Below are 21,432 nucleotides of genomic sequence, written 5' to 3'. Positions count from 1 at the left end.
CACTCTTTGTTTCAGAAAATATACAGAATTTGTTAAACATGTAGCTGGTGTCAGGCAAATAGTAGGCCCTTGAGTTTGTTAAGCAACTTCCATGCACGAAGAATGATGAAGCAACTCTGGAAGCAAATGAATTTGCTTTCAAAGAATGGTGCTGGAGTCATAGTCTTCGAAATGGAAAATCTGAGTGGGTTGTCTAGTGTAAACCCTATCTATCTGTCTGTCCATCCATCCATCTTTCTATTATCTATCTACCTTTATATCACCTATCTATCTATCTGCCTGTCTGTCCATCCATCCATCTTTCTATCATCTATCTACCTTTATATCACCTATTTATCTATCTATCTATCTATAGATCTATCTGCCTCTCTATCTGCCTATCTATCTACTATCTATTTATCTGCCTATCTATCCATCATCCATCCATCCATCTTTCTATCATCTACCTTTATATTATCTATCTATCTAACTATATCTATCTATCTATCTATCTATCTATCTATCTATCTATCTATCTATCTAGTTTGATGAGACCCAGAAAAACTAAGTGGTTTATATAGGGTCAATCAGCAAGTCAGCAAGCAGAAACAGGAGATGTAGCAACCTCTCTGACTCCCAGGCTTGTGAGTCAATCAGATCACATAGAAAGAAAATCACGAGACTAAAGTCAAAGTCTCTGAAGCCTGGGTAAACAAATTCAAAAGGAATGTCCAGAGGGAGCAGCACTCAGGAGTTTAACTCTGTTTAGGGCTGTGGTCTCAAGAGAAGCAGAGCTGCCTGTCGATGTCTATCCCCAGCTAGATCATACATCTTATAAACTAACAGGCACAAGAAGTACCGTTGAGTTAATGAATGACTGATGGACTTGCCCACTGCTGTGAAGGCAGCCTTTGCATCTCTAACAATGCAGGAGTAACTACTACCCATGGTTATCATCCTTACTGAGGTTTATCATGAACCAGTAAATCATGGCCTGTGAGATGTGTACTCTAGATAGTCTCCTTTGATAGATAAGGAAACTGAGGTTTGGAAAGATTATGGCATTTGCTCCTTGTCACTCAGCCAAGAAGTTCCAGAGCCAAGGTTCATAGCCTTATTTTCTGACCTAGAGCTTGATTTCTTAACTACTAAGCAGCCTCACTGAAAAATAATAAATAAATTGAAAAATCATTGCCCACCTGTGTATGATGCAAAGCATATTTGTGTTTTTGCTTTGTGCCCTTAAACTGGCAAAATTGTACCATCCTCAGAGGTAACTTCGTCGTTCCTCATTTACATGAGTGAGATCTGAGGCTCTGATAAGGCATCTGACTTGTCCAAGGTCATCCAGTTTGTAAGGTATGGAGATGTCTAAAATCAAGCCCAGTGCTTCTTTCATGACAACATTACTATCTCCCTGGATATCTTAAATCCACAAAGTGTTATCTGGACTGTGGTCCTAGCAAACACAGGTTAAGATCACCTTTCAAAAAATTCTAAGACATTACTGACATCAAAATGATCAAACCAACCAAAGAAGAATAAGGAACAAGGTCCCAGGCTCGGGTTAAGACAAGGATGACAAACGTATCCCAACTTCTAGGCCAATTCCAATCAATTACTCTTAGCTACCTGGAGGGCTATGCGAAGAAGGATCACGAGATTGCTTCTGATCCTAACAAGGAAGCGTCCTTTGATACTGAATTAAGTTGGTGCCATGTTGGAATGCATAAGGGTGGCTGGGATGGGAATGTCTTATTTGTCTTTCCAGATGTACTTTCCCCTTTTCACTCTGCTCTGTGTTTGACCTCTGCGGTCTACACCAGGGGAGTCCCTTACCCTCCAGTCTCCAGCTGGGATTGGCCAATGGGGAACCCATCAGGAGACTGAAAAGAGGGAGAGATGAGGTGGAGGTTGTAGTATTTAGTCCCCTGATCCCCTTGCTGTGGGTCACCATGGCTGATTTCAACCCCGTCAGAGGAAGATTACAGCTTCTGTCAGGAGGCCGTCTGCTCTCAGCTCTCTCTCCAGATCCCAATCCCTCTCCCCTTTCTCCTGTACTAGCCCTGGGTTACTGTACACTGCACATGTCTTGATGGTTTCCCACATGGTGCTGTGTCTGTATAAATACTCTCCTTACCAAACTCTCTTCAAGTTACCCAACAGGAATGTGACAGACTGACACACAACTCTGACTGACAGAGTGGTCGTGTTATATGGGAGCGTGTTGAAAAACCCGATCATGGATGGATGAAGAGTGAGCACAGCCTCTCTTGTAAAGGGGATCCTCAAGGTGCTTTTTCTCTTTTCTCTCTTCTCTTCTGTTCTCTTCCCTTCCCTTCCTTCCTCCCTCTTCCTTTTTTGGTGGCATATTATTGTAGACACTTCTCTGATCAGCCCAACCTCCTTCAACTGAAGACAACGTTGCATAGTGAAGAGTGCCTGGGATTTCACACCAAATGGAACAGGTGTGGACCCATTCATACCCAGGCCCAGCCAGGCCTGACTGCTCAAGCTCCAAGCTGGGGCAGGATGCTTAGAGTCTTGGGGCCTCAGTCTCCTATACAAAACTGGGATAATAACACTTACATTGTTTAGTTATTGATCATGGAACAGATGGCATCTGTAAGACTACCCTTTTACTTATAGCATTTGACTAAGTTTACATGGATACAAAGTGGAAGTTTTTGGATAAGACTTTTTATTTTCATCTGCCCCAATTCAGCAGAATAGCAGGGTTCTTTCCTTCTTTCCTCCCTCCCTTCCCCATTCTCTCCCTCACTCCCTGCCTCCATTCCTTCTCTTCTTCCCATAATAATGAATCTTGTTGCTTCTTTTCAATCCTTGACACCTTAGTGGTGGTTCTCACCTCTAGGAGTCCTGGCAGACTCAGTGAATAGGGAGGATTTAATCGTCAGCCTTTTACACTGTAGAAACCTCAGCAATCCAGATCCCCAGAGACAGATGCTCAAATTAGATGCTGAGCTTCCTGAAGACAGGGATCGATATTATTTATTTCTCTATCCCCAGTTCCTGATGTACAATTTATACACAGTAAATGTTTATTGAGTTAATGAGTTATGCTGGGTAATCCTGCTTTCCATAGATGTAAGGCTTCCCTACTTTAAACATGGAAATGATTATCTCTTTTATTTGAATCATTTTGAATGAAAATATTAAAAAAAAAATCACCACCATTTCAAGTAGAGTACACGAGACATTATTTGCATTAAAAAAATAATTTGGAAACATCTTCCTGAGCACAGATTATGCCACTGCACTTAAATGACTCTGTGCCATCAGGGGAAACTGAGTTGCACAGAGACCCTTTGCTTCTTAACTAAATGCACCTGGATGACTTCCTACTTTAAATCATTAAAGCCCAATTCTTCTACCCACTCTCCTCTCTTCCCAGTTGCTGTTTCTAACATGCTGTGGGACTGCATACCAAGAAATTATGAACATTTGAATTCTGTGTAAAATAAGAGTGAAAAAGCTCTAAGTGTGTGGAAATAAAGAGGGAGTGGAATGAATACCACCTGCTCTGACTGTTCAGAAGCCTTTATTCTTCTTAGTTTCTGGGTATTTTAAAAATGATGTTAGATAGGAGAAAACACTGATACCTAAGAATGACTTGGGAAGACAAAATGAAACATTGGCTTTCTTTGCCAAAGGAGACCAAAGAACACTCCTTGAAGTGTATCTGGGCCTCGCGCACCTGTGGGGAATTTTAGAGTCCATGTTGAAATCCCAGTCCCTCTAATGTGGATGCTCACAGGAATCAGAAAGTTTACACACATAGCCTCAGGTTCAGATTAGCTTTATCTGGGGTTCTGTCCCCAAAGTAGTCAAGGGTGATGGAAATGGCAAGAGTCACTTTGGAGGAGGGGGAAGAAAGCTAGATTCTGGGATGGAGTCCTTTATCCTATGTGCCAACAGGAAATCAAGCCCTCTCTGACCCTCAACTTGCTAATCTGTAAAATGGGAATGACTACACATCTGGTAAGGCTTCCCAGGTGGACATGAAAATGATAAGTGGAAGAACAACAGAAGTATTTTGTAAAGACAAATGTAACATAAATATTCAAAAGTCCCACATGATGATGGTGATGATGAAGGCTCATTTCCAGTAGTGGCCTCGAATCTCATGTGCTCCTGTGAACTTCTTGGGGAGAGATTCCTGAAGCAACCACGGGGAATTTGAAATGCAGCCTTCTCTAGATTTAGGGTTTAAACCTGAACACTTTCCATCTGGGAGTCTGCATGTAGATCCAAAGCGAATCTTAGTCCATTTCATTCTCCTGTAGAACCCTTATAACTGCCAGTTAGTGTTTAGGGCCAGAAAAGGATCTGTCTGTCCTAGGATGCTGCTCTGTTTAGTGGCCAAGAGACTCTGAGTTAACTGCCAATCTCTATTGCAGTAATTGTTTCATGTTAAGCTCTGCTAGGGATATCTATCCCATTCCTCTCTGAGAATCTCTGTAGATTCTGATCTATCTGTTTTACTGTAAATTCCTTTAGAGACATTTTCTAAATGTCAGTTAATTCAACTTATTTTTGACTGTGTGAAATAGGAGTACTGTAAACAGTGAATAACTGGGGAATAAATAGATGATGAAAAATGAATGAATAATAGAACTGTACAGCACAAAGAAGGAACCAAAATGCATACACATGAAAAAAAATCATTAGGAAATCAGGGGGATCCCAGGAAAGAATGTAGCACTGTGACAAGAAAATCTAACTGTGTTACAAACGTGTAAGACAACCTCACTGAAGGGGGTGGCAGGAAAAGGTGCTGACCTAAGTAACTTTGGAAATGAGTAGAGTCTGCAAGATTAAAGGCAAGAAGAATGACATAAGCACTGTACCCAGGTTGATAAAGTTGTTTTCCACAGGGCTACAGGTTAACAATTCTGATACTGCTGTGCATGTACACTGGAACTAAGCAATTAAGTAAATGGATGGCAGATGATGGGAACTAGGTTTCTCACTGTTGGAGTGGAAATTTACAAATAAGGAAGATGTGGAGGCTAGAGTAATTCATGTGATAATGATTTAAAGTTGGAGATATCAGTATGAGCTGATATTTAGCTTACCATAGCTACAGATGGTTACAGATTAAAATATTTACATGGGTATATACATGAATGTATATGTATAAACGCATATATACATGAGTTAGCATACACATATATATAATACATATTTTTTTTGCTCGGTTAACTGAGGAGACCTAAAAGAGACAACACCCCAGTAGTCATGAGCACAGCTAGTACCCAGATCTTGGTTTCTAACACCATTCTCCACTAAAAGGAACCAGAGCTTCTTGGAGAAATGCTCTAGGACTTGAGCTAGAAATATGCAGAATGAGCCTGGAGCAGAAAGTAAGAGAGGGTCTAAAAATTTAAAAAGCTCACCCTGATGGGGGGATGTCAAAGGACTATAGGAGCCAACTGAAAGAACTTCCAATAGCCAAAGCTAGAATAATTGAAGCAACAAAATTATGTGGGGTTGGATTAAAACCCAAAGTCAAAAATGAATATTCATGAGTCCATACTTATCTAAATAAATGATTAAATAAATTAATAACTCAGGGAGGAGGGGTAAATATCCTGTATAGAAGAATTCCAAACAATTATGTAGATACTCTGCCCCCAAGGAGGGGGGAAGCATAACGCCAGACTCTTTAAGTCTGGTCTGTACCCAGTGACTTTGTTCCAAAGAATATGTGAAAAGGGAGGGACGATTATTAGTAATTTTACAGTAGAGAAATCTGACAAACACTACCCCAGTCATGTGATCAAGGTCAACACCCACTGTCATAAATCATGTTGATAGTAAGTACCCTTAATATGATATGATATGATGGAAATGGCACTTTGCCACTGTGGTTTTCCTCTCAAAACCCCATAACTCTAGACTAGTCATGGGAAAAACATCAAATTCCCATAAAGGGGCATCCTACAAAATACTTGACTCCTCAAAACTGTCAAGGTCATCAAAAACAAGGAAAGTGACAAACTGTCACAGCCAAGAGCAGCCTAAGGAGACATGACAACAAAATGTACTATGGTATCCAAGATGTGATCCCAGAGCAGAAAGGACAAGAGATGAAAACTAAGAAAATCTGAATAAGCTATGGACTTTAAATAATAATAAGGCATAAATATTGGTTCATTAATTATAATAAATATATGAAACTCATGCATGATGTTAATAATATGAAAAACAGTGTGGGGTATAAGGAAATTTTCTGTACTATATTTTCAATTTTTTGATAAATCTAAAACTTCTAAAAATAAAGTCTATTTTTTAAAGGAATGAAAAATAGTTATGAATTTAGCTTTACAAATTATTGAGCAATTGCTATGCTTACTATGTTCCAGACACTGTCCATATCTGGGGAGCTTGAGATTTTGTTTGTTTGCTAATGATATGACCAGTAAGGGGTTAACATCCAAAATATATAAATAGCTCATACAACTCAACATCAAAAAGCAGACAACCTGGGCTTCCCTGGTGGCGCAGTGGTTGAGAATCTGCCTGCCAATGCAGGGGACACGGGTTCGAGCCCTGGTCTGGGAGGATCCCACATGCCATGGAGCAACTAGGCCCGTGAGCCACAATTACTGAGCCTGCGCATCTGGAGCCTGTGCTCCGCTACAAGAGAGGCCGCGATAATGAGAGGCCCGCGCACCGAGATGAAGAGTGGCCCCCACTTGCCGCAACTAGAGAAAGCCCTCGCACAGAAACGAAGACCCAACACAGCCATAAATAAATAAATAAATAAATAAACAAACCCAAAGTTAAAAAAAAAAAATTTTATATAAAAAAAAAAAGCAGACAACCCGATTAAAAAATGGGCAGAAGATCTGAATAGACATTTTTCCAAAGAAGACATACAGATGGCCAACAGGCACACGAAAAGACGCTTAACACTGTTAATCATCAGAGAAATGCAAATTAAAACCACAATGAGATATCACCTCACACCTTTAAGAATGGCTATCATCAAAGACCACAAATAACAAATGTTGGCAAGGATATGGAGAAAAGGGAACCCCTGTACAATGTTGGTGGGACTATAAATTGGTACAGCCACTGTGGAAAACAGTATGGCGGCTTCTCAAAAACCCCAAAACAGAACTACCATATGACCCAGCAATTCCACTCCTGGGTATATACCTGAAAAAGATGAAAATGCTAATTTTTAATGAAAAGATATGTGCACCCCAATGTTTATAGCAGCATTATTTACAGTTCCCAAGATATTGAAGCAACCTAAGTGTCCATCAACAGATGAATTGCTTTTAAAAACTCACAGATACAGCATAAGGTGACTCCTCTGCTCTAGTCTCGGGCTGGTCAAGGAAGTGTTTGGATAAGGTGAGTCCTTAAGGATGAGTAACAATCTGCTGGGTGAAGAAGGCAGAGGCAGCCTTCCTGCAGTGGAACCAGCAATAATCAAAGGCCAAGAAGCATCACGCCAAGCATTCTTTAAGGGGGGCTGCAGCTATATGTGATTTGCTTTTGCTGAAGCACATTATGGAAGGCTGAAAGGAGGGAAATGAAACAAGGCTGGAGTGGCCAGCAGGAGCCACGGCACAAAAGGCATTGCGTGCTCGGCTAAGGAGCCTGAGCTTTCTTCTAGAGAGCCGGTGAGAATTTTCAACCCTTCAAAGAGGCAATCACATTCCCATTTTGGATAGACTCACCCTGGCTGCTGTGAGGAGTGGGGTTGGAGTACAACCAGATGGGATACTGTAAGGCTGGGGAGCTTGAAGCTGTTTGAAAAGCATGGCATTTTCTTGGGGGCACTTATAACCCTCTGACTTCCTAAGCTAACCACACTTCTGTGAAGTGCCTGTCTAAATATTCTCTTTTTATGTGTATTAGTTATAAAGGTAGAAGCTAACTTTGGCACAGAAATACATTTGTGAGACAGAGGGAAACGTTTCCTTTATGACTGCTTCTTGTTCCAGCCTTCCTTGCCAGGAGAAAAGAATGCAAACTAGAAATGAAAAATCTGAAACTTCAGGAGCTGCCATTTTGAAGCTCTCCCTGTCATAATACACAAGGCCAGAGTATTTTACAGATCCTGTATTTTTAGTTCATCTTTTCCTAAGTATTTAGGATGGCTAACCCGAAACTAAACTTTAACAACTAGCTAATACTCTAGTTACTCAGCATGGTTAAATGGACAGAACCCAAGTTTGGAATTTGGGAATCTCTGTTCTTGGCTACTAACCAGCTGTGGGACTTTATATGGTCCTTTAATACTTTGGAGGCCATTTAAAAATTTTTCTTAAATGGAAAATATATCCCAACCCCACCACTATCACCATCATCACCAACACTACCATCATCATCAACATAAAGACATCACCACCCTGACTCCTCCATCCCAGGTTTCGGGAAGGATTAAACGTGACCATGGTTAGACAAGCAGCTTGCTCTTGTCATCAAAAGATAACAGCATATGAATAATCCTCAAATTGCAATGTTGAGATTTTGGTCAAATTCAGTGCCTGGCACCTACCAGGCACTCAGAGAACATATTAATGAAAACCAGGTCATTTATTATGGCCTTTTGCCTCCTCTACTATTTAGACTCATGCTCTATGACATGAAAACAAGAAATCATAATTTGTCCTGGTGTTCCTGGCTTTCTGGCATAGAGTAGCTTAATGAATTGTGAGCATAAGCTTTGGAACAACTTTGTTATTATTAGGGACTCCAGTTATGTCCTAAAACATGTTCATGATCTCTTAGAGTGGGTTTGGTTCATTAATCATTGAATCCACTGAAAAATTAGGAGATCCTTTCATGGAGTCCCTATCTATCTATCTATCTATCTATCTATCTATCTATCTATCTATCTATCTATCTACCTACCTACCTACCTACCTACCTATCTATCTATCTACCTACCTACCTACTTATCACCATCATAGTCATTTTCTTATTCCCCAGCTACGGTTTCTTTGCTGTTGTTTTTGCTCAGGGCCAAACTGCTCTCTCCATCACAGACTCCATGTTTTGCTTATATTACCCCAAATTGCTAGATTTTATGTCCTCCCTTCCTTCCATGTCTTGAGCTAGCTTCTCTCCTGTCGGGGAAGCCAGCTGCCTTTTCAATAAGGATGTTTTCTTAAAAAACAAACCAGACCAAAACAAACAAACAAAAATCCCTGATAAACAGACCTCCAAACACAGCTGAGAAAAAGTGGTGTACACAGAATATTTTCTCTAGCCTCTCTCCAGCTACGTGGACTCCAGGCAAACCCCTCTGTGGCAGAAACTTACTAGATTTCTATGCCTCAGTATTCAGCACAAGGTCCAGTACAGAGCAGAAAATGAATATTTCTGGAGAAAATAACCTCTTTCTTAAAATCTCGAGACTAGACTAGGACACAGGGATAATTCAGTACTTTGCTACTCAAAGTATAATCTATGGACCAGCAGCACTGACAATACCTTGGATCTTGTTAGCACTACAGAATCCCATGCCCCACTTTGAACCAATTAAATCACAATCTTCATTTTAACTAGACTGAGGTGATTCATTTGAGAATCACTGACCTTGTCCAATGGTTATGAACCTTAGCTGAAAAGTGAATCATCTAAAGAACTTTAAAAAAAATTGCTACCAGGATCCCACAGATAGAGATTCCGATTTATTTGGTCTGGGAATGTTGCTTGGATATTAAGATTTTTAAAAGGTCCCCATGTCGTGCAAATGATAAGCCAAGGCTGAGAACCACTGATCTAGTCCAACTTTCTCATGTAAATACAGATAGTTCTCCAAAGTTGGATGTACACACCTGGATATTCAGCAGCACTTTATAGAGAGTGGGGACTGAGCAACATTTAATCTACTACTTCTTTCCAAACCTCTCACATTTTACTGTCTCCCGAAACTCATCAATTTGTCCCTACATTATAGATTATCCAAGATGCACAGGAGCCCCCAGTAGCCATTAGCAATTCTATGACTTTACTTACCACCCAGAGTTGATTAGAGCAAGGAAGACTCAAGCTGAAGGAATCAGATTCTGTCTTCTAGGAATCTGAAACTAGGACCAGGAGCAGGATTGATGGTCTCAGCTTCTGGTTGGTCCTCTAACAGGTGAAGCCATGATCCTTGGGGCTACATATTCTTCCCTGGGAACTGGGAGCAGAGAAAAGCTGTAAGCAAACAGAAAACAACGAATCAATCACATGAAGGGAAGCAGGGATAGCAAGTGGAGAGAGCCAATTATCAGGTTTACTTAACTTCCAGTCCTTGTTTCCAGGCCCTTCCCTAGCTAGGCTCAGTTGCAATTCCATCCCATTATTTCATGAAACGTTACTATTTATAATTCACCACATGCATTTCTCCTTAAATCAGTTCAAGTTGGGTTTAGCCTTGGCAAGCACAAAAAGTCCTAACTAATTCAGTCATCTTATTTTCCCTGCCTAATTCTGATTAGCACATTAGCACACATGTGAGATCATCAATGAAACCCATAGTTAAGGGATGAGCTTAGAGGCCATCCAACCTAAAAGGGGGATAAGGAATATCCATATGTGATGGCAATTCTCTTTTTCAGTGGCACTGAGGGCATTATTTGTAAAAGAAAGTCCATATGATTGAGGTTCTGAGTTAGACCTTTCCAAAAAAGGTTACTGTTTAATCCTCTCAACACTATCTCCATGATACAGAAACAGAAACTGGGTCTGAGAGTGGTTGACTGAGTTTCCCGTGGTTGTGTAGCTATAAAGGGGCATTGTTTGGATGCAGGTCAGTCTTTCAGACTTTAAACCCATGCTTGGGAAACAGCAGGGATCGCTGGCAGGGGAGGGTGGCTGGTAATAATGGTGGTGAAGTGAGTAGGGGTGAGGGGTGAATGGCCTGGTTTGTCGTCAGTCAGGATCTGATGATGGAACAGATTAACCAGAGCACCTCAAAGATCTTCTTCCCCCTCTTCTCTTGAACGAGATAATGGCTTTGGAACACTTTGCGGTCACCTTGAAGACTGTACCTGCTTCTTTTACTCCATGACAGTGGACCATATTGTCTTACCAATTGTGGTCTCGATAACCCTTGTCTGAAACCATCTGCAGACTGCAACAATGAAACACACCTTTCTGATGTGTGCTTTCTAATTCATCCTTGGACATATCTGAAGAGCAGCCTGTACCAGAACATTCTTTGTCCCTTGAAACTACTGATGGCAAAGATCCCCTGAAATTTTCATTCATGTCTGCTTTTCCGTTACCATATGGTTAAAAAGTTTTACAAAACCCACAGTGCTATACTCAAAGGCTGTTCTGGGTCCTCAGCTTCTTGCTCTGTGCTCAACAAGCAGTCCATGGTCGTTTGAGTCATATACCTCATTACTGTATGTCAATATTGTTGGCTGTTTTTCCATTGTTTTGATTGACTGCACTAGTAGACTTTCTAGGCTGGCAGTGGGAGCTGCAGGAATGTCCACTGGGGAATGGAATCTTTGTAGAAGGAAGTGGCTATGATCATTCTACTTTCAGAATCCTGGGACTTCTACCCAGGGTGTAGGTGTTGCAGGCAAGGCCAGGACCCATCTGAAGGCTATTTCAATACTTATATTCCAACCTGGTGATCAGAAGTATAAGAAGGCAGATCTTGTCTTGACTGCGTGAATTCATTAGGAATTTACTAAGCTATTCATGAACCTGAAATCTCAAATTCAGGATGTAGCAGGCCCACCTGAAAGAATTCTCGGTCTTTAGTTGGATCATAGAGAGCCTAAGGCACTAGTTTTCTGTAGGTTGCACAACCCACGCGGGTTGAGATTGTGTTCAGCGAACACTCCTTGAGCACCTGCCTTACATCAGGTGCTGTGTTAGGGGCTAGGAAGCCTCCACGCTCTTACACGTACTGTTTTTCCTTTCTGAAGTGCCTTCCCCTCCTGTCCACTCTCACTCACGTTGCAAAACACATCCGCCCCGTCCTCCTGAAGCTTTTCCTGATTCCTTCAGCCCACCCGACTCCCTTTTGGTGCCATCTTGGATCTGTACACATTACTCTACGGATGCACCTCTCATGCTGGACTGCAATGCATCTGTGTTCTTGGGGGTTTGATCCTGGACCAAGGCTCCTTGAGCACAGAGAGAGCAAGCTTCAACCAGTGCTGGGTCCTCAGCCTCCTGCTCTGTGCTCAACAAGCAGTCCGTGGTCACTTGAGTCATACATCTCAGTGCTGTATGTCAATATTGTTGGCTGGCTTTCTCATCCTCACTTTGAAGATGAAGACAACAAAGTCCACAGAGAAACCCCCCTTTGTCCTTAGATTACATCAGACCTAGGCTTAGAAACAAATGTAGCCTTCCCAAGAACACGTATTTAAATTTTCCAACAACCAGTATGTAAAATGCAAACGTACTTTGGTCTAGCTACTCCCCTTCTAGGAATTTATTCTATGAATATGCTCACAAGATGTCTGTCAGGACAGGTACAGGATGTCCCTTGCTACCCTGGTTATATTAGCTAATACTTGGAAACCAGTGTGGTCACTTACAGAGAACCAGAGTAACCTCCAGAATGTACATCGAAACTATGATCTTATGAAAGCGTAATTCAAAAGGACTAAATATATCTATATGTAAATGTATGAAAAATCACTATTGTAAATAAAGCATAATACTGAAGAATATGTAGAAATATCCCTATGGTAGTCGGTACATATTTACAGGCTGCTACATGAATCATAGTACAGTTGCATTGTTCTTAATATGCAGAACCTTTCAACTATTTTAATTCACTTAATCCTCACAACTATCATTAGCCCCGTTTTACAGAAGAGGAAGATGAAGCCGAGAGGCTACCGTGTTAAAAAAAAATCACACAGCTGGAAAGTGGTAGAACTAGGATTCAGCACCACCTGAGAAATTTTTAAATATGCAAATTCCCTGCCCCCACTCATTGCATCAGACTCTCTTAGGATGGGCTCCAGCAACCTGTGATTTAACAAGCTATCCAGATGATTTCAATGTCCATCAGGCATGAGATGCCCTGCTCTAAGCCATTATGCTCTCCCAGGTACACTATTTCTAAAGGAACCACAAAACTCTATTAGCTGTTGAGAGACTGAGCTTAGAAAGGGGTGGGAGGGGGTGGAAGATATTCACTTCAACTTTGTTACTTATTGAACTCTTTGGATTGTCTAGACCTACCTGTATTGTATTACTTTCATTTTGATTGGTTTTAAAGGACAACGGAAATCACTGGGTAGGAGGATTATGGGTCATTTTTATATGTTTGGCGTTTTCTCTCTGCTTCTCTATATTAAGACAATAAGAAAACGAGATTAACCAATACATGCTTAAAAAAAAAAAATCCCCCTTAGAAATGTCCTTCTTACAAAAAGATGCTAGGAGAGCTCCCCAACCGGAGATCCGAACTTTGTGTCTGCCACGGGAGAGCATCTCCTGGCAAACCAAATGATTCTTTCACCACCAGAGGAGCTGCCCTCTACTCCTTAAATTGGTCGCATCCATCACCGTCGGCCCAGACGTTGTAGCTGTTCAAGCCTGAGCCCCGGTGTGATAATTGGCATAATTTCCCCAAGATAATGTGGAGGTTAATGAGGTACAGGAAGCTTTAGGCCATCCACTTTCATTTTTAGCTCAGGAAACTTGGGCTTTGATGAGAGTGGGGGAAATCTACCATAAACAAGAATGAAGAGTTCACAGGAGGACGTGGGTGCAGACTGGAGACCAGAGGGTGAGAGAAAAGTCGTCCCAGCCCACCGGTGATGACACAGTCAGCTCTAGACGGAAGCCCCCTCCTCCTCTTAGCTTTGTGAGAGAGTCTCCACCCAGGGGGGGCTGTGAGTCATCCCAGCATATTCCAACTCTGTAATAGGCTTAGTATTTATTGGGACTGTTCAAAAAATTAAAAAATAAAAACCAGTTTTCTTAATTAAAAAAAATACAAAATATCCAGAAGACTATCTACCTCCTTAGCAATTCCGAAGCATGTTAGAATATTTAAGGTTCTGTGTAGTCCAGCAGTAAGGAAGTAGGTTTAGTGTTGGCTAACCTAGAGTTATCCAAGCTAATTTGACTATGGAAACTTCTTAAAAAAATTTAATTTCACTTTCTGGCTGCTTCTAAGAGAGCCAAAGAGTTGTATTGTATTCACTGCAGTGTAACCTGGGGAATTCTAGTACAAACAAAAGTAACGTCTCTAGACTAGACTGTTAAAACCATGAATGCATTCGTTTATTTAACCAACGACAGGCTGTGTGTGCTCTGCAGGTAGGTACTGGGGTTGGGAACCCAGAGATGAAATCAACATTGTACCCACCCTGAAAGCCCTCATAGCCTAGAGGGGAGAGAGGAATATAAACAAACAGGAATGATGCCGGGAGAAAGGGCTGTGAGGGAGGCAAGTCCCTCCAGTTATGAGGGCACAGGGTGAAGCTCCTGCCAGAAGAGCAAAGGAGAGGAACTGGGAGCTCAGTAAGGGGGTGGAGAAGCCCCCAGAGAACAGGGGCCACGCATGGGCTTCCCCCTGAGGTGACCAGGTTCTGTCATTTACCAGCTCCGTAAGCTTGGGCTCTTTATTTATCCCTCTGAACTCAGGTTTCTTTATCTGTAAATGGAGCAATAAGAATACCTAGCTTATAGATCTGGCACAAGGATCGAATGCACATCACCCACTTAGTATGATGCTCCAGTGTAAAGGAGAAGATCTTGAACGCAAAGGTGGATTCCTCAGGGAAAGTACTGACAAGGCGCAGGTGGCTGACAGTGGCTGAGAGGGCTGGGCAGAGGGAAAGCTGAGGAGCTCCCCAGGCACCTGGCTGAGTGTCTGGACAGCAACGGGGATGTGAGAGACGAGAGGACAAACAGCAGGTTTCTTTGCCCCTTCCTTTTTGGGGGGAGGGTGTGTATGAATAGAATTAACTTTCCATTAAACCAGGGTGTAGTGAGTTGAACAGTGTCTCCTAAAAAGTTATGTTCAAATTCTAACTCCAGTACCTGTGAAGGTAACCTTATTCGGAAATAGGGTCCTTGCCATTGTAATTGATTAAGATGAGGTCATTAGGTTGGGCCCTAAATCCAATGCCTAGTATCCTTATAAGAAGAGGAGAAGACACACAGAGACACCTCGGGAAGAAGGCCGTGTGAAGATAGAGGCAGAGATTGGAGAGATGTAGCTGGGAGCCAAGGGACACCCAGGATTGCCAGCAACCGGCAGAAACCAGCAGAGAGGCAAGGAATCAACTTTCCCTCAGGGCCTCCAGAAGGAACCAACCCTACCAACACCTTGATTTTGGACTCCTGGCTTCTAGAACTGTACTCGAATAAATTTCTGTTGTTTTAAACTACCCAGTTTGTAGTGCTTTGTTCAGTAGCCCTAGGAAATGAATTCACAGGGTTTCTCACCTTCAGCACCGTTGACATTTGGGGCAGGATAGATTCTTTGCTGGGAGGAGGGAGGACGGTTCTGTGTAGGATGTTTAGCAGCGCCCCGGCCTCTCTCCACTGGATGCCAACAGCACCACCACTACCCTCCCCAGTTATGACTAACAAAAATGTCTCAAAACACTGCCAAATATCCCGGGGCTGGGAGAGGGACTCTCCCCGGTTGAGAACCATTGCTTGCTTGCTCACTCATTTATTCATCTATTTATTTATTAATTCATTCCTTGGCACATTTCTTTATGTTCGGTAACTATTTACTTAGAAATGACTATGGACCAGGCATCTTTTTAGGCTCTGGGAATGTAATGGAAGCAACCGTTCATGAAGGTTACAGTAAAGTGGGGAACACAGAATCTAATCAAATAATCACACAAACCCTTACAAACTGGGGTAAATGCCCCAAATCAAGTGACTATGGTTCTAGGCAAACAAAGGAGCCTCACCTAGATGGTGGGTGCAGGGGGTTTGATGGAGGTCTGGGAACTAAAGGGTTGCCTAGGCACAGATGGCAGGGACAGATGAACATCCCAGGTGGTGCAAAGGCCCTGTGGTAGAAAGGAGCACGGGGAAAATGGGAAGGAAGATGGAGGCTGAGGGCAAGGCTCAGGATTTGGTCTGCACCCCAGGATCTGACCTGGTTACAGGGCACAAGGAAAGAGATGTCAGAGCAGGAGACAGAAAAGGCCCCCAGGTGACTGCTTCATTCATCTCCAAGGCAGTTCGAAGACAACTGGCCATTGATTTTTTTTTTTTTTCCCCCAACAAAGTGGGGCCCTTTCTGCCATGTAGCTGCAGGCTCCCAGGTCTATCTGGGACACAGGTGGATGCAGTTCTGGAAAGGGCTGTCTGGCTTTTTATGGTTTAGTGAAGAGGTGTCCAGAGGCCATCATGTCAGCTCATAAAAAATGTTCAGAAATCTATATTTATGCCTTGTAGCTCTCTGGCAAAAATAGCATATTGTCCTGCAAGATGGATGTAGCCAGCTCCTTCCAGGGAGTACAATTTTCCCTGGAAGGCCCTTTGGAGATGGATGTGCTGCCTTATTGCCCACTGATTTGAGCTCTGGGGTGGAGCCCTGCTCAGTAGGCATTGGGTCTGCAGCAAATTGCACTCCAGTTCCTGACACCCCCGTCTCCACTGCCCTCATCTTGCATTTTTGTACTGGCACAAGTCTGAATACAGGGCATCTCAGGCAAAGGACCTTAAGCATGAAACACTGGTGCCTGTCATCTGGGTCTGCAGAGCCCTGGGAAAGACCCCGCCACTCCTTGGATTCTTAGCTTTCTCTTCTGTAAAATGGGGTGAATAACCTCTGCCCTAAACTCTCCAAAACTCTGCTTTAGGCCAGAGGAGAGTCCTGTGTGTGAGCTACTCCAGAAATCATGGCACCCTTCACAGTGAGGAAGGCCACAGGCCACGGTGAAAGCATGGGCCTGCCACCAGGAGTCAGCATATTCAGGGTTAAATCTTGATTTCCACAATTACCAGCTCTGAGACTCAACTGTCTCATCTACAAAAAGGGAATAATCATGCTATCATATGAATGTGTCTAAAGGATTAAACATTTAAATATGGAAGCTTCTTAGCACAATCTTGACTCAATGCACAGTTGCAATTTCTAATGTAACTGTGAGCTTTGGGAAGTTGTAAAGGATGGAAAGGAATGCAGACTAACCTCCTGGAAGTTACGGAGCCGGTGCCCAGGGTCAGGTGCACCTAGTGCCTCTGACAGTCACCTGTACGGGCTCCCGGTTTGAAGCCTCCGTGGCCTCTTCCATCCCCAGCACACACAGCACCGTCACTGGCCTGGTCCCGTGGGCCTGCTCCGCACTGCCGCTCATAACTGTTCCGTCCTCTGCATTGTCCCTCGCTGCCTCTCACAACGGCCATGCGGTGCAGCAGGACTTCTCTCCTCCATTCAGGGCAGTCAGTCACAGCCGTGAAACCTGTCAGATGTCCCCTTGGGACGGAGTGTCCCCATCCCTGCTGGTGGAGGTCATCTCTTGCATCTCTCTGCTCCCTTAGGACTTTATCTGCCCCTTTCTTACAACTTCTTACCATGTCCTTCTTAACCCTTCTGATCTTGTGTTACAGCCGTCCCAGCACCTGCTCTACCTCACTCCCTCCCTCCCTCCCGGCCTAGACGGTAAGCTGCTGGGGGCTGGGTGTGAGTGGGGTCTCACCACATCCCTCTCAGGGCCTTCCTCTGTGCTCCTCTCTCCCTTCCTCAAAGATCATCTCGGCACCCTTACGTGCCAAGCACTGTGCCAGGGGCAGATTCAGAGGTGAGCCAGGCTGTCAGCCCTGCCCTCACGGAGCTCACGTCCCCCGGGGGATGGACAGTTACTATACGAATAGATGAGTAATAACAGGTCACGACAGGCTCCGTGCAGAAAAATAAAGCAGAATAAGCCCGTAGAGAGTGTTGGGAGAAGTTTAGAAAAGGGAGATCAGGGCCCACAGAGTGTGTTGGGGGCTTGGCAGGGTGTCCTGGGTGGGTGTGGAGGCCTGCCTGTTCTCTTTTCAAATCCCAGAGTCTGCCCCTGGCTGGGAGGTCAATCCAAGGCAACCCCTGTCTCTTCAGCAAGTGTGTTAGTTTCCTAGGCCTGCTGTAATAAATTACCGCATCTTGGTGGCTTAAAACAATGGAAATGTATTCTCTCACAGTTCTAGAGGCCAGAAGTCCGAGATCAAGGTGTCAGCAGAGACGAGCGCCCTCCAAAGAAAGGCTCCAGGGTACCATCCCCTCTTGCCCCTCTCGGCTTCTGGTGGCTCCACGTGTTCCTTAGCTTGTGGCTGCATCACTCCAATCTCTGTCTCCATTTTCACACGGCCTTCTCCTTTGTGTCTGCGTCCTCTCCCCTTCTGTCTCGTAGAAATGTCTTGTAAGAACACTTGCCATTGGATTTAGGGCCGATCCAGGTAACCCAGGATGATCTCATCTGGAAATCCTAATTTACATTTGCAAAGACCTATTCCCAAATAAGGTTGTATTCATAGGTTCTGGGGGTTAGGGTATCAATGCATCTTTTGTGGGGAGGGGTCACCATTGAGTACATTATAGCAGGTGAGGGGAAGAATTAGCCCCAAAGTTGGTATCTGTTCACCCAGAGGATTCCTGCTTCTGTGCATGGATTTATATCAGCCTTTTTCTATGGATTAAATTTATTTCCGGTTTTATTTGAAAACATTTAGAACAGACCACGTGGGTTCCCTCATTAGGCATGTCGGTTTCTCTCCCTCCTTGAGGCTTGTCCAGCTCCCCCCCACCACTCCCCAAACACACCCACCTGTGTGCTCATACTTAAAAACAACACCAGACATGGAAGGGGGTGGATGTCCTGCCTCGGACCAGCCCTCTGTTGGCCTCCTGCTGGATCTGGGCTCGCTCAGCATTTAGGGCAAGAGGATGAAATGATTCCCAGCTGGAAAAACAACCATGTCTGCTGGGCTGGCCCAGAACACGGAGAAAAAGCTTGAGGCTCAGAGTCTGTCCAGGCTTTGTTTTCTTTTGTGTTTTAACTCAAATTTCTTTTGTTTCTGTTACTGAAACACAGAAACACACACACACACACACACACACACACACACACACACACACACACACACACACACAGGAAACGTGCAAACAGTTCAGCTGAGTATGAAATAAGGAGAAAGCATAAAATAAAATGGAAAATCTTCTTTCCCTTTTCCTTTTGCCAAATCCCTCTTTCCTAACTTTCTCCAGAAAACATGCACATCACCCCAAGGACATGCACAGCTAGAGTCTGTTTTTAGCTTTACATTTTATACATGTACGTATTTATATGTAAATGCTTTTCATTATGGAAAAGGGCTACCCTTTCCCATGGCTCTGCCCTTAGTGTCTATCTTGGACAGCTTTCCTTATTTGGATATATGGATTTATCTCATTTTTAACAGCTGCAAAGAACTCCATTCAGCGGATGTACCATAATTTGTATAACCACTCCAACTGGCTTCTGATGGAGTGAGTTACCAACAGAGATTAGCCTCTGACTCAGCCTGGGGCTCCTTCACCGTAGCTGTGCACAGAGCAGATATACAGGTAAATGATATGATACATAAAATAATGTTTATACATGTAATAGTATACATTAGCCTATAACAGCATATATTATTTTATGTATTTTATGTATAATTTGAATATTTATATATTAATACAATATATAATATGTATTCATATATTATCATATATAATTATACATATTATATATAATTTAGTTATCACAACTATAGGTGATTGTAATCCTCACTTTATAGATAAGGGTCGGAATCTAGATAAGGGCCTAGCTTCCTTCCTGGCCACATTTTTCCCTTCCAAGTCAATTCTCTATTCCTGAAGACCAGTGGGAATGCAGGCGGCCTCGTGTCTGAGTAAGTGCAGCGGGAGGGCTGCCGTGTCAAGCCTGGCTGGCTCCTCGATGCACTGTGAACCCCGCACCCTCAAGGGCACACGTGTGTCTGCACTACTTCCCATGCAGTCTTCTCCGGCGATCACACTTGACAGAAAAGAAAAATAAACTTGGCCTGGTGTTAGCCCATCCTGATTCTTGGGTGGGCCTAATAGCTGTGGGATCAAGTCACTTAGCTCCTGGCCCAGGTTACAACTCCCTGCTCTTTGGAATGGGTCCAGGAGAAGGGTACATTGGGTGAGCTTTACGGCTGCAGCAGGTGCCAACTCCTTCAAGCCCCATACGGGCCCACGATGGCCTCATTGTCCAATTAAGTCAGATTTTGCAACATTTATTGACGCGGTGTGATATAAGACTGGCCTCGGAACCTGTGTTCTAGCCTCTGTGACCGTGTGCTCTTGGGAAAGCCCTGAGCTCTTTGAGCCTCTGTTTCTTCAACTGACACTAATGTCCCCATGGTTGGGTTACTGGTGAGTAACTGGGAATGAGGGACAGAAGCTTCTGGTGCAGTGGTTCTCAAACTTTGCCCCAAATTCGACGCACCTGGGGGGCAGGGTGGGGGGCTCATGAACCCCGACGTGCAGGGCACACTCCAGATCAATCAAATCTGGCTACCTGGAGTGGGCCCCAGGAATCAGCATTCATAAAGCAACCAACCAACCAAAAACCCAGGGATTCCATGTGTAGCCACTTCTGAGAACCAGAGAGGGAATGCAGGGCCTTCCCCATACACAGTCATCACTCAACAAACGCTAATGCCTGCTCCGCTTCCCTAAAACCGAAAGAAAACTTAAATCTCCAAATGCTTTTTAAGAAACCTCCAGAACCTTAAGCCCAACAGCCGAGGCAAGGCCAGGGCTGCCGTGTCAGTGAAGCTCCCCGACTCGCCATCCACTTTTTCAGAGAGCAAGGGTAGTTTGAGGTCAGGGTTTGATGTTTGGGAAGCTTCTGGAAAGTGAAGCAATAGCATTTCTGAGATTCCTGCCCTTCCTTCTTATCACTTTCTCTTTATCAGCTTAGCTCTGAGCCAATCTCTGTGCCTCAGGAGGGAGAGCTGAGAGCCCCTCTAGCAGAGCCTGGCCCCGGGCGGGGGCCGGGTGCCGCTGTGTACCGTCCTCCAGCAAGACTCAGAACCTCACCAACTCCAGGCTCCCCTAAATCTACATTTGGTCTCACCTCCAGAAGTCAACTTTCTTCAGTTGCTTGAAGTTAAAATTGAGCCTGCGCATTAAGATACTGAGACTAATCATGAATATAGGGAAGCCCGTAAGGACTCCTGGCCAACCACCCCGCTTAGAGACATTACTTAGACCACCAAATCCTTGAGGACCATCCTGGTCACACCTGAGTCAGCTGCCATGGTCCACCCAGTAGACGCCCTCCCTTGCCAATAGCTCTGTGCCATCCCAGCTTTCATACGGCCTTCACAAGGGTTTCCCAAACTGTGGCCCTCTGGCATACAATCACTTCAGGTTTGGGCTTACACATGCCCCCAAGGCAACACCTCTACTCACACACACATAAAAATCCCTTTTCTAAGCCTTTCCCAGAGTTTGCTGCA

At 43.8% G+C, this 21,432-nt stretch overlaps 1 protein-coding gene across 1 annotated transcript in view; it reads right to left on the bottom strand.

Moving 5' to 3' along the window:
* Positions 1-442: 442 nt before the first annotated feature.
* Positions 443-21,432, bottom strand: part of LOC309649475 (uncharacterized protein) — a 393,998-nt gene continuing 373,008 nt past the window's right edge. Inside the window, exon 3 of the transcript XR_014257127.1 lies at positions 443-10,170. The gene's annotated coding sequence lies outside the window, so the exon portion shown is untranslated. The remainder of the gene's footprint in view (positions 10,171-21,432) is intronic.

The sequence above is a fragment of the Balaenoptera physalus genome (genome assembly GCF_965194825.1).
Source record: "Balaenoptera physalus genome assembly, chromosome: 19".
In the NCBI taxonomy this organism is placed as follows: Eukaryota; Metazoa; Chordata; class Mammalia; order Artiodactyla; family Balaenopteridae; genus Balaenoptera; species Balaenoptera physalus.
Note: the sequence above shows the minus strand (reverse complement) of the source record. Positions and strands in the feature narration are given on the sequence as shown.